This window comes from Balaenoptera borealis, assembly GCF_965194805.1.
Source record: "Balaenoptera borealis genome assembly, chromosome: 6".
Lineage (NCBI taxonomy): Eukaryota > Metazoa > Chordata > Mammalia > Artiodactyla > Balaenopteridae > Balaenoptera > Balaenoptera borealis.
This window is the reverse complement of record NC_138863.1, coordinates 135665681-135678024: the sequence shown is the minus strand read 5'-3', so window position 1 is coordinate 135678024 and position 12344 is coordinate 135665681.

The window sequence follows — 12344 nt, the reverse complement described above, 5'->3', positions numbered from 1 at the left end:
CTAACTGAGGCCTTGACGCTGTGACTAACTCAGGCCCTGATCATGTCTGTAACTAAGACACTAATGCTGATGCAACAAAGGCCCTGATACTGCTCCTACATCATGCCCTGACAGTGTCCCCAGCTATGGGCCTGAAGCTAGGCCTCACGCAGGCCCTGTTGCTCTCCCAGAGTCAGGCACTGATGCTGTCCTTACCTGAAGCCCTGACACGGGTCCTAAATAAGGCCCTGATACTGTAACTAAGCTCTTGACACTATCCCTAGGTCATTTCCTGACACGATCCCTAAACTTTACCCTAACCCTGTCCCTAGCAAATGTCCTGCCTCTTATGCTAACTAAAGCCCTTATGCTGTGACTACCTCAGGCCCTGAATTTAGTCCCAAGGCTGTGATACTGTCCCTAACTAAGGCCCTAACACTATTCCTAACTCAGGCCCTGACACTGTACCTAACAGAGGCCCAGATGCTAGTACTAACTAAGGCCTTGACACTGTCCCTAACTAAGGCCCTGCTGCCGTCAATATCTAATGTCCTGACACTATCCTGAGGTAATTTCCGGACCCATCTCTTACCAAGCTCCTGAAACTGTCCCTAAGTAAGCCCTGACGCTGTCCCTAAGGGAGGCCCTAAGGCTGTCCCTAACAGAGGCCCTGAGAATGTCTTTAACAAAGCCCCTGAGGCTGATCCTACCAAGGCCCTTATGCTGCTCCTAAATCATGCCCTGATACTATCCCTAGCTAAGGCTCTGACACTAGGCCTCACTCAAGCCCTGTCGCTCTCCCTAAGTCAGGCTTTGACGCTATCCCTACCTGAAGCCCTGACACTGGTCCTAAATTAGACCCTGATGCACTAAGTAACTAAGGTCTTGACACTATCCCTAGGTCATGCCCTGACACAATCCCTAGACCTTAACCTAACCTTGTCTTTAACTAATGTTGAGCTTCTTATGCTAAATAAATCCCTGATGCTGTTCCTAACTAAGGCCCTAAAATTAGTCCCGAGGCCGTGACCCTGGCCCTAACTGAGGCCTGGAGGCTCGTCCTAACTCAGGCCCTGACACTGTCCCTAACTAAGGCCCTGACACTACACCTAACTCAGTCCCTGACACTGTACCTAACAAAGGCTCTGATGCTAGTCCTAAGTCGGGCTGAGACACTGTCTCTAAGGCCCTGCTGCAGTCAATATCTAAAGTCCTGACATTATCCCGAGCTAATATCCTGACCCATGTCTTACCAAGGTCCTGAAACTGTCCCAAAGTAAGCCCTGACGCTGTCCCTAAGTGAGGCCCTGAGGCGGTCCCTAACAGAGGCCCTGAGAATGTCTTTAACGAAGACCCTAATGCTGATCCTACAGAGGCCCTTATACTGCTCCTAAGTCATGCCCTGACACTGTCCCTAACTCAGGCCCTAAAGATAGGCCTCACTTAGGCCCTGTTGCCGTAACGTAGTTAGGCTCTGACGCTGTCCGTACGTGAAGCCCTGACACTGGTCCTGATGAAGGCCCTGACGCTGGTCCTAACTAAGGCCCTGATGCTCTCAGTAACTAAGGTCTTCACCCTATCCCTAGCTCACATCCTGACACTACCACTGGCCTGGAACCTGACTCTGTCCCGAGCTAACGTCCTGCCCCTTATCCTCACCGAAGCCGTAATGCTCTCCCTAACTAAGGCCCAGACTAGTCCTAATTAAGGCCCTGACACTGTCCCTAACTAAGGCCCGGAATCTATCTCTAAGATAGGCCCTGCTGCCGGCAATAACTAAAATCCGGACACTATCCTGAGCTAATATCCTGACCCATTTCTAACCAAGGTCCTGACACCGTCCCTAAGAAAGCCCTGTCGCTGTTCCTAAGTGAAGACCTGAGGCTGTCCGTAACTCAGTCCCTGAAGCTATGCCTAACTGAGGCCTTGACGCTGTGACTAACTCAGGCCCTGATCATGTCTGTAACTAAGACACTAATGCTGATGCAACAAAGGCCCTGATGCTGCTCCTACATCATGCCCTGACAGTGTCCCCAGCTATGGGCCTGACGCTAAGCCTCACTCAGGCCCTGTTGCTCTCCCAGAGTCAGGCACTGACGCTGTCCCTACCTGAAGCCCTGACACGGGTCCTAAATAAGGCCCTGATACTGTAACTAAGCTCTTGACGCTATCCCTAGGTCATTTCCTGACACGATCCCTAAACTTTACCCTAACCCTGTCCCTAGCAAATGTCCTGCCTCTTATGCTAACTAAAGCCCTTATGCTGTGACTACCTCAGGCCCTGAATTTAGTCCCAAGGCCGTGATACTGTCCCTAACTAAGGCCCTAACACTATTCCTAACTCAGGCCCTGACACTGTACCTAACAGAGGCCCAGATGCTAGTACTAACTAAGGCCTTGACACTGTCCCTACCTAAGGCCCTGCTGCCATCAATATCTAGTGTCCTGACACTATCCTGAGGTAATTTCCGGACCCATCTCTTACCAAGCTCCTGAAACTGTCCCTAAGTAAGCCCTGACGCTGTCCCTAAGGGAGGCCCTAAGGCTGTCCCTAACAGAGGCCCTGAGAATGTCTTTAACAAAGCCCCTGAGGCTGATCCTACCAAGGCCCTTATGCTGCTCCTAAGTCATGCCCTGATACTATCCCTAGCTAAGGCTCTGACACTAGGCCTCACTCAAGCCCTGTCGCTCTCCCTAAGTCAGGCTCTGACGCTATCCCTACCTGAAGCCCTGACACTGGTCCTAAATTAGGCCCTGATGCCCTAAGTAACTAAGGTCTTGACACTATCCCTAGGTCATGCCCTGACACAATCCCTAGACCTTAACCTAACCTTGTCTTTAACTAATGTTGAGCTTCTTATGCTAAAAAAATCCCTGATGCTGTTCCTAAGTAAGGCCCTAAAATTAGACCCGAGGCCGTGACCCTGGCCCTAACTGAGGCCTGGAGGCTCGTCCTAACTCAGGCCCTGACACTGTACCTAACAAAGGCTCTGATGCTAGTCCTAAGTCAGGCTGAGACACTGTCTCTAAGGCCCTGCTGCAGTCAATATCTAAAGTCCTGACATTATCCCGAGCTAATATCCTGACCCATGTCTTACCAAGGTCCTGAAACCGTCCCAAAGGAAGCCCTGACGCTGTTCCTAAGTGAAGACCTGAGGCTGTCCGTAACTCAGTCCCTGAAGCTATGCCTAACTGAGGCCTTGATGCTGTGACTAACACAGGCCCTGATCATGTCTGTAACTAAGACACTAATGCTGATGCAACAAAGGCCCTGATACTGCTCCTACATCATGCCCTGACAGTGTCCCCAGCTATGGGCCTGACGCTAGGCCTCACTCAGGCCCTGTTGCTCTCCCAGAGTCAGGCACTGACGCTGTCCCTACCTGAAGCCCTGACACGGGTCCTAAATAAGGCCCTGATACTGTAACTAAGCTCTTGACACTATCCCTAGGTCATTTCCTGACACGATCCCTAAACTTTACCCTAACCCTGTCCCTAGCAAATGTCCTGCCTCTTATGCTAACTAAAGCCCTTAGGCTGTGACTACCTCAGGCCCTGAATTTAGTCCCAAGGCCGTGATACTGTCCCTAACTAAGGCCCTAACACTATTCCTAACTCAGGCCCTGACACTGTACCTAACAGAGGCCCAGATGCTAGTACTAACTAAGGCCTTGACACTGTCCGTAACTAAGGCCCTGCTGCCATCAATATCTAATGTCCTGACACTATCCTGAGGTAATTTCCGGACCCATCTCTTACCAAGCTCTTGAAACTGTCCCTAAGTAAGCCCTGACGCTCTCCCTAATGGTGGCCTTAAGGCTGTCCCAAACAGAGGCCCTGATAATGTCTTTAACAAAGCCCCTGAGGCTGATCCTACCAAGGCCCTTATGCTGCTCCTAAGTCATGCCCTGATACTATCCCTAGCTAAGGCTCTGACACTAGGCCTCACTCAAGCCCTGTCGCTCTCCCTAAGTCAGGCTCTGACGCTATCCCTACCTGAAGCCCTGACACTGGTCCTAAATTAGGCCCTGATGCCCTAAGTAACTAAGGTCTTGACACTATCCCTAGGTCATGCCCTGACACAATCCCTAGACCTTAACCTAACCTTGTCTTTAACTAATGCTGAGCTTCTTATGCTAAATAAATCCCTGATGCTGTTCCTAACTAAGGCCCTAAAATTAGTCCCGAGGCCGTGACCCTGGCCCTAACTGAGGCCTGGAGGCTCGTCCTAACTCAGGCCCTGACACTGTCCCTAACTAAGGCCCTGACACTACACCTAACTCAGTCCCTGACACTGTACCTAACAAAGGCTCTGATGCTAGTCCTAAGTCAGGCTGAGACACTGTCTCTAAGGCCCTGCTGCAGTCAATATCTAAAGTCCTGACATTATCCTGAGCTAATATCCTGACCCATGTCTTACCAAGGTCCTGAAACTGTCCCAAAGTAAGCCCTGACGCTGTCCCTAAGTGAGGCCCTGAGGCGGTCCCTAACAGAGGCCCTGAGAATGTCTTTAACGAAGACCCTAATGCTGATCCTACAGAGGCCCTTATACTGCTCCTAAGTCATGCCCTGACACTGCCCCTAACTCAGGCCCTAAAGATAGGCCTCACTTAGGCCCTGTTGCCGTAACTTAGTAAGGCTCTGACGCTGTCCGTACGTGAAGCCCTGACACTGGTCCTGATGAAGGCCCTGACGCTGGTCCTAACTAAGGCCCTGATGCTCTCAGTAACTAAGGTCTTCACCCTATCCCTAGCTCACATCCTGACACTACCACTGGCCTGGAACCTGACTCTGTCCCGAGCTAACGTCCTGCCCCTTATCCTCACCGAAGCCGTAATGCTCTCCCGAACTAAGGCCCAGACTAGTCCTAATTAAGGCCCTGACACTGTCCCTAACTAAGGCCCGGAATCTATCTCTAAGATAGGCCCTGCTGCCGGCAATAACTAAAATCCGGACACTATCCTGAGCTAATATCCTGACCCATTTCTAACCAAGGTCCTGACACCGTCCCTAAGAAAGCCCTGTCGCTGTTCCTAAGTGAAGACCTGAGGCTGTCCGTAACTCAGTCCCTGAAGCTATGCCTAACTGAGGCCTTGACGCTGTGACTAACTCAGGCCCTGATCATGTCTGTAATTAAGACACTAATGCTGATGCAACAAAGGCCCTGATGCTGCTCCTACATCATGCCCTGACAGTGTCCCCAGCTATGGGCCTGACGCTAAGCCTCACTCAGGCCCTGTTGCTCTCCCAGAGTCAGGCACTGATGCTGTCCCTACCTGAAGCCCTGACACGGGTCCTAAATAAGGCCCTGATACTGTAACTAAGCTCTTGACGCTATCCCTAGGTCATTTCCTGACACGATCCCTAAACTTTACCCTAACCCTGTCCCTAGCAAATGTCCTGCCTCTTATGCTAACTAAAGCCCTTATGCTGTGACTACCTCAGGCCCTGAATTTAGTCCCAAGGCCGTGATACTGTCCCTAACTAAGGCCCTAACACTATTCCTAACTCAGGCCCTGACACTGTACCTAACAGAGGCCCAGATGCTAGTACTAACTAAGGCCTTGACACTGTCCCTAACTAAGGCCCTGCTGCCATCAATATCTAATGTCCTGACACTATCCTGAGTTAATTTCCGGACCCATCTCTTACCAAGCTCCTGAAACTGTCCCTAAGTAAGCCCTGACGCTGTCCCTAAGGGAGGCCCTAAGGCTGTCCCTAACAGAGGCCCTGAGAATGTCTTTAACAAAGCCCCTGAGGCTGATCCTACCAAGGCCCTTATGCTGCTCCTAAGTCATGCCCTGATACTATCCCTAGCTAAGGCTCTGACACTAGGCCTCACTCAAGCCCTGTCGCTCTCCCTAAGTCAGGCTCTGACGCTATCCCTACCTGAAGCCCTGACACTGGTCCTAAATTAGGCCCTGATGCCCTAAGTAACTAAGGTCTTGACACTATCCCTAGGTCATGCCCTGACACAATCCCTAGACCTTAACCTAACCTTGTCTTTAACTAATGTTGAGCTTCTTATGCTAAATAAATCCCTGATGCTGTTCCTAACTAAGGCCCTAAAATTAGTCCCGAGGCCGTGACCCTGGCCCTAACTGAGGCCTGGAGGCTCGTCCTAACTCAGGCCCTGACACTGTACCTAACAAAGGCTCTGATGCTAGTCCTAAGTCAGGCTGTGACACTGTCTCTAAGGCCCTGCTGCAGTCAATATCTAAAGTCCTGACATTATCCCGAGCTAATATCCTGACCCATGTCTTACCAAGGTCCTGAAACTGTCCCAAAGGAAGCCCTGACGCTGTCCCTAAGTGAGGCCCTGAGGCGGTCCCTAACAGAGGCCCTGAGAATGTCTTTAACGAAGACCCTAATGCTGATCCTACAGAGGCCCTTATACGGCTCCTAAGTCATGCCCTGACACTGCCCCTAACTCAGGCCCTAAAGATAGGCTTCACTTAGGCCCTGTTGCCGTACCTTAGTTAGGCTCTGACGCTGTCCGTACGTGAAGCCCTGGCACTGGTCCTGATGAAGGCCCTGACGCTGGTCCTAACTAAGGCCCTGATGCTCTCAATAACTAAGGTCTTCACCCTATCCCTAGCTCACATCCTGACACTACCACTGGCCTGGAACCTGACTCTGTCCCGAGCTAACGTCCTGCCCCTTATCCTCACCGAAGCCGTAATGCTCTCCCTAACTAAGGCCCAGACTAGTCCTAATTAAGGCCCTGACACTGTCCTTAACTAAGGCCCGGAATCTATCTCTAATATAGGCCTTGCTGCCGGTAATAACTAAAATCCGGACACTATCCTGAGCTAATATCCTGACCCATTTCTAACCAAGGTCCTGACACCGTCCCTAAGAAAGCCCTGTCGCTGTTCCTAAGTGAAGACCTGAGGCTGTCCGTAACTCAGTCCCTGAAGCTATGCCTAACTGAGGCCTTGACGCTGTGACTAACTCAGGCCCTGATCATGTCTGTAACTAAGACACTAATGCTGATGCAACAAAGGCCCTGATGCTGCTCCTACATCATGCCCTGACAGTGTCCCCAGCTATGGGCCTGCCGCTAGGCCTCACTCAGGCCCTGTTGCTCTCCCAGAGTCAGGCACTGACGCTGTCCCTACCTGAAGCCCTGACACGGGTCCTAAATAAGGCCCTGATACTGTAACTAAGCTCTTGACACTATCCCTAGGTCATTTCCTGACACGATCCCTAAACTTTACCCTAACCCTGTCCCTAGCAAATGTCCTGCCTCTTATGCTAACTAAAGCCCTTAGGCTGTGACTACCTCAGGCCCTGAATTTAGTCCCAAGGCCGTGATACTGTCCCTAACTAAGGCCCTAACACTATTCCTAACTCAGGCCCTGACACTGTACCTAACAGAGGCCCAGATGCTAGTACTAACTAAGGCCTTGACACTGTCCCTAACTAAGGCCCTGCTGCCATCAATATCTAATGTCCTGACACTATCCTGAGGTAATTTCCGGACCCATCTCTTACCAAGCTCCTGAAACTGTCCCTAAGTAAGCCCTGACGCTGTCCCTAAGGGAGGCCCTAAGGCTGTCCCTAACAGAGGCCCTGAGAATGTCTTTAACAAAGCCCCTGAGGCTGATCCTACCAAGGCCCTTATGCTGCTTCTAAGTCATGCCCTGATACTATCCCTAGCTAAGGCTCTGACACTAGGCCTCACTCAAGCCCTGTCGCTCTCCCTAAGTCAGGCTCTGACGCTATCCCTACCTGAAGCCCTGACACTGGTCCTAAATTAGGCCCTGATGCCCTAAGTAACTAAGGTCTTGACACTATCCCTAGGTCATGCCCTGACACAATCCCTAGACCTTAACCTAACCTTGTCTTTAACTAATGTTGAGCTTCTTATGCTAAAAAAATCCCTGATGCTGTTCCTAACTAAGGCCCTAAAATTAGTCCCGAGGCCGTGACCCTGGCCCTAACTGAGGCCTGGAGGCTCGTCCTAACTCAGGCCCTGACACTGTACCTAACAAAGGCTCTGATGCTAGTCCTAAGTCAGGCTGAGACACTGTCTCTAAGGCCCTGCTGCAGTCAATATCTAAAGTCCTGACATTATCCCGAGCTAATATCCTGACCCATGTCTTACCAAGGTCCTGAAACCGTCCCAAAGGAAGCCCTGACGCTGTTCCTAAGTGAAGACCTGAGGCTGTCCGTAACTCAGTCCCTGAAGGTATGCCTAACTGAGGCCTTGACGCTGTGACTAACACAGGCCCTGATCATGTCTGTAACTAAGACACTAATGCTGATGCAACAAAGGCCCTGATACTGTTCCTACATCATGCCCTGACAGTGTCCCCAGCTATGGGCCTGACGCTAGGCCTCACTCAGGCCCTGTTGCTCTCCCAGAGTCAGGCACTGACGCTGTCCCTACCTGAAGCCCTGACACGGGTCCTAAATAAGGCCCTGATACTGTAACTAAGCTCTTGACACTATCCCTAGGTCATTTCCTGACACGATCCCTAAACTTTACCCTAACCCTGTCCCTAGCAAATGTCCTGCCTCTTATGCTAACTAAAGCCCTTAGGCTGTGACTACCTCAGGCCCTGAATTTAGTCCCAAGGCCGTGATACTGTCCCTAACTAAGGCCCTAACACTATTCCTAACTCAGGCCCTGACACTGTACCTAACAGAGGCCCAGATGCTAGTACTAACTAAGGCCTTGACACTGTCCGTAACTAAGGCCCTGCTGCCATCAATATCTAATGTCCTGACACTATCCTGAGGTAATTTCCGGACCCATCTCTTACCAAGCTCTTGAAACTGTCCCTAAGTAAGCCCTGACGCTCTCCCTAATGGTGGCCTTAAGGCTGTCCCAAACAGAGGCCCTGATAATGTCTTTAACAAAGCCCCTGAGGCTGATCCTACCAAGGCCCTTATGCTGCTCCTAAGTCATGCCCTGATACTATCCCTAGCTAAGGCTCTGACACTAGGCCTCACTCAAGCCCTGTCGCTCTCCCTAAGTCAGGCTCTGACGCTATCCCTACCTGAAGCCCTGACACTGGTCCTAAATTAGGCCCTGATGCCCTAAGTAACTAAGGTCTTGACACTATCCCTAGGTCATGCCCTGACACAATCCCTAGACCTTAACCTAACCTTGTCTTTAACTAATGCTGAGCTTCTTATGCTAAATAAATCCCTGATGCTGTTCCTAACTAAGGCCCTAAAATTAGTCCCGAGGCCGTGACCCTGGCCCTAACTGAGGCCTGGAGGCTCGTCCTAACTCAGGCCCTGACACTGTCCCTAACTAAGGCCCTGACACTACACCTAACTCAGTCCCTGACACTGTACCTAACAAAGGCTCTGATGCTAGTCCTAAGTCAGGCTGAGACACTGTCTCTAAGGCCCTGCTGCAGTCAATATCTAAAGTCCTGACATTATCCTGAGCTAATATCCTGACCCATGTCTTACCAAGGTCCTGAAACTGTCCCAAAGTAAGCCCTGACGCTGTCCCTAAGTGAGGCCCTGAGGCGGTCCCTAACAGAGGCCCTGAGAATGTCTTTAACGAAGACCCTAATGCTGATCCTACAGAGGCCCTTATACGGCTCCTAAGTCATGCCCTGACACTGCCCCTAACTCAGGCCCTAAAGATAGGCCTCACTTAGGCCCTGTTGCCGTAACTTAGTTAGGCTCTGACGCTGTCCGTACGTGAAGCCCTGACACTGGTCCTGATGAAGGCCCTGACGCTGGTCCTAACTAAGGCCCTGATGCTCTCAGTAACTAAGGTCTTCACCCTATCCCTAGCTCACATCCTGACACTACCACTGGCCTGGAACCTGACTCTGTCCCGAGCTAACGTCCTGCCCCTTATCCTCACCGAAGCCGTAATGCTCTCCCTAACTAAGGCCCAGACTAGTCCTAATTAAGGCCCTGACACTGTCCCTAACTAAGGCCCGGAATCTATCTCTAATAAAGGCCCTGCTGCCGGCAATAACTAAAATCCGGACACTATCCTGAGCTAATATCCTGACCCATTTCTAACCAAGGTCCTGACACCGTCCCTAAGAAAGCCCTGTCGCTGTTCCTAAGTGAAGACCTGAGGCTGTCCGTAACTCAGTCCCTGAAGCTATGCCTAACTGAGGCCTTGACGCTGTGACTAACTCAGGCCCTGATCATGTCTGTAACTAAGACACTAATGCTGATGCAACAAAGGCCCTGATGCTGCTCCTACATCATGCCCTGACAGTGTCCCCAGCTATGGGCCTGAAGCTAGGCCTCACTCAGGCCCTGTTGCTCTCCCAGAGTCAGGCACTGATGCTGTCCTTACCTGAAGCCCTGACACGGGTCCTAAATAAGGCCCTGATACTGTAACTAAGCTCTTGACACTATCCCTAGGTCATTTCCTGACACGATCCCTAAACTTTACCCTAACCCTGTCCCTAGCAAATGTCCTGCCTCTTATGCTAACTAAAGCCCTTATGCTGTGACTACCTCAGGCCCTGAATTTAGTCCCAAGGCCGTGATACTGTCCGTAACTAAGGCCCTAACACTATTCCTAACTCAGGCCCTGACACTGTACCTAACAGAGGCCCAGATGCTAGTACTAACTAAGGCCTTGACACTGTCCCTAACTAAGGCCCTGCTGCCATCAATATCTAATGTCCTGACACTATCCTGAGGTAATTTCCGGACCCATCTCTTACCAAGCTCCTGAAACTGTCCCTAAGTAAGCCCTGACGCTGTCCCTAAGGGAGGCCCTAAGGCTGTCCCTAACAGAGGCCCTGAGAATGTCTTTAACAAAGCCCCTGAGGCTGATCCTACCAAGGCCCTTATGCTGCTCCTAAGTCATGCCCTGATACTATCCCTAGCTAAGGCTCTGACACTAGGCCTCACTCAAGCCCTGTCGCTCTCCCTAAGTCAGGCTCTGACGCTATCCCTACCTGAAGCCCTGACACTGGTCCTAAATTAGGCCCTGATGCCCTAAGTAACTAAGGTCTTGACACTATCCCTAGGTCATGCCCTGACACAATCCCTAGACCTTAACCTAACCTTGTCTTTAACTAATGTTGAGCTTCTTATGCTAAAAAAATCCCTGATGCTGTTCCTAACTAAGGCCCTAAAATTAGTCCCGAGGCCGTGACCCTGGCCCTAACTGAGGCCTGGAGGCTCGTCCTAACTCAGGCCCTGACACTGTACCTAACAAAGGCTCTGATGCTAGTCCTAAGTCAGGCTGAGAAACTGTCTCTAAGGCCCTGCTGCAGTCAATATCTAAAGTCCTGACATTATCCCGAGCTAATATCCTGACCCATGTCTTACCAAGGTCCTGAAACCGTCCCAAAGGAAGCCCTGACGCTGTTCCTAAGTGAAGACCTGAGGCTGTCCGTAACTCAGTCCCTGAAGCTATGCCTAACTGAGGCCTTGACGCTGTGACTAACACAGGCCCTGATCATGTCTGTAACTAAGACACTAATGCTGATGCAACAAAGGCCCTGATACTGCTCCTACATCATGCCCTGACAGTGTCCCCAGCTATGGGCCTGACGCTAGGCCTCACTCAGGCCCTGTTGCTCTCCCAGAGTCAGGCACTGACGCTGTCCCTACCTGAAGCCCTGACACGGGTCCTAAATAAGGCCCTGATACTGTAACTAAGCTCTTGACACTATCCCTAGGTCATTTCCTGACACGATCCCTAAACTTTACCCTAACCCTGTCCCTAGCAAATGTCCTGCCTCTTATGATAACTAAAGCCCTTAGGCTGTGACTACCTCAGGCCCTGAATTTAGTCCCAAGGCCGTGATACTGTCCCTAACTAAGGCCCTAACACTATTCCTAACTCAGGCCCTGACACTGTACCTAACAGAGGCCCAGATGCTAGTACTAACTAAGGCCTTGACACTGTCCCTGACTAAGGCCCTGCTGCCATCAATATCTAATGTCCTGACACTATCCTGAGGTAATTTCTGGACCCATCTCTTACCAAGCTCTTGAAACTGTCCCTAAGTAAGCCCTGACGCTCTCCCTAATGGTGGCCTTAAGGCTGTCCCAAACAGAGGCCCTGATAATGTCTTTAACAAAGCCCCTGAGGCTGATCCTACCAAGGCCCTTATGCTGCTCCTAAGTCATGCCCTGATACTATCCCTAGCTAAGGCTCTGACACTAGGCCTCACTCAAGCCCTGTCGCTCTCCCTAAGTCAGGCTCTGACGCTATCCCTACCTGAAGCCCTGACACTGGTCCTAAATTAGACCCTGATGCACTAAGTAACTAAGGTCTTGACACTATCCCTAGGTCATGCCCTGACACAATCCCTAGACCTTAACCTAACCTTGTCTTTAACTAATGTTGAGCTTCTTATGCTAAATAAATCCCTGATGCTGTTCCTAACTAAGGCCCTAAAATTAGTCCC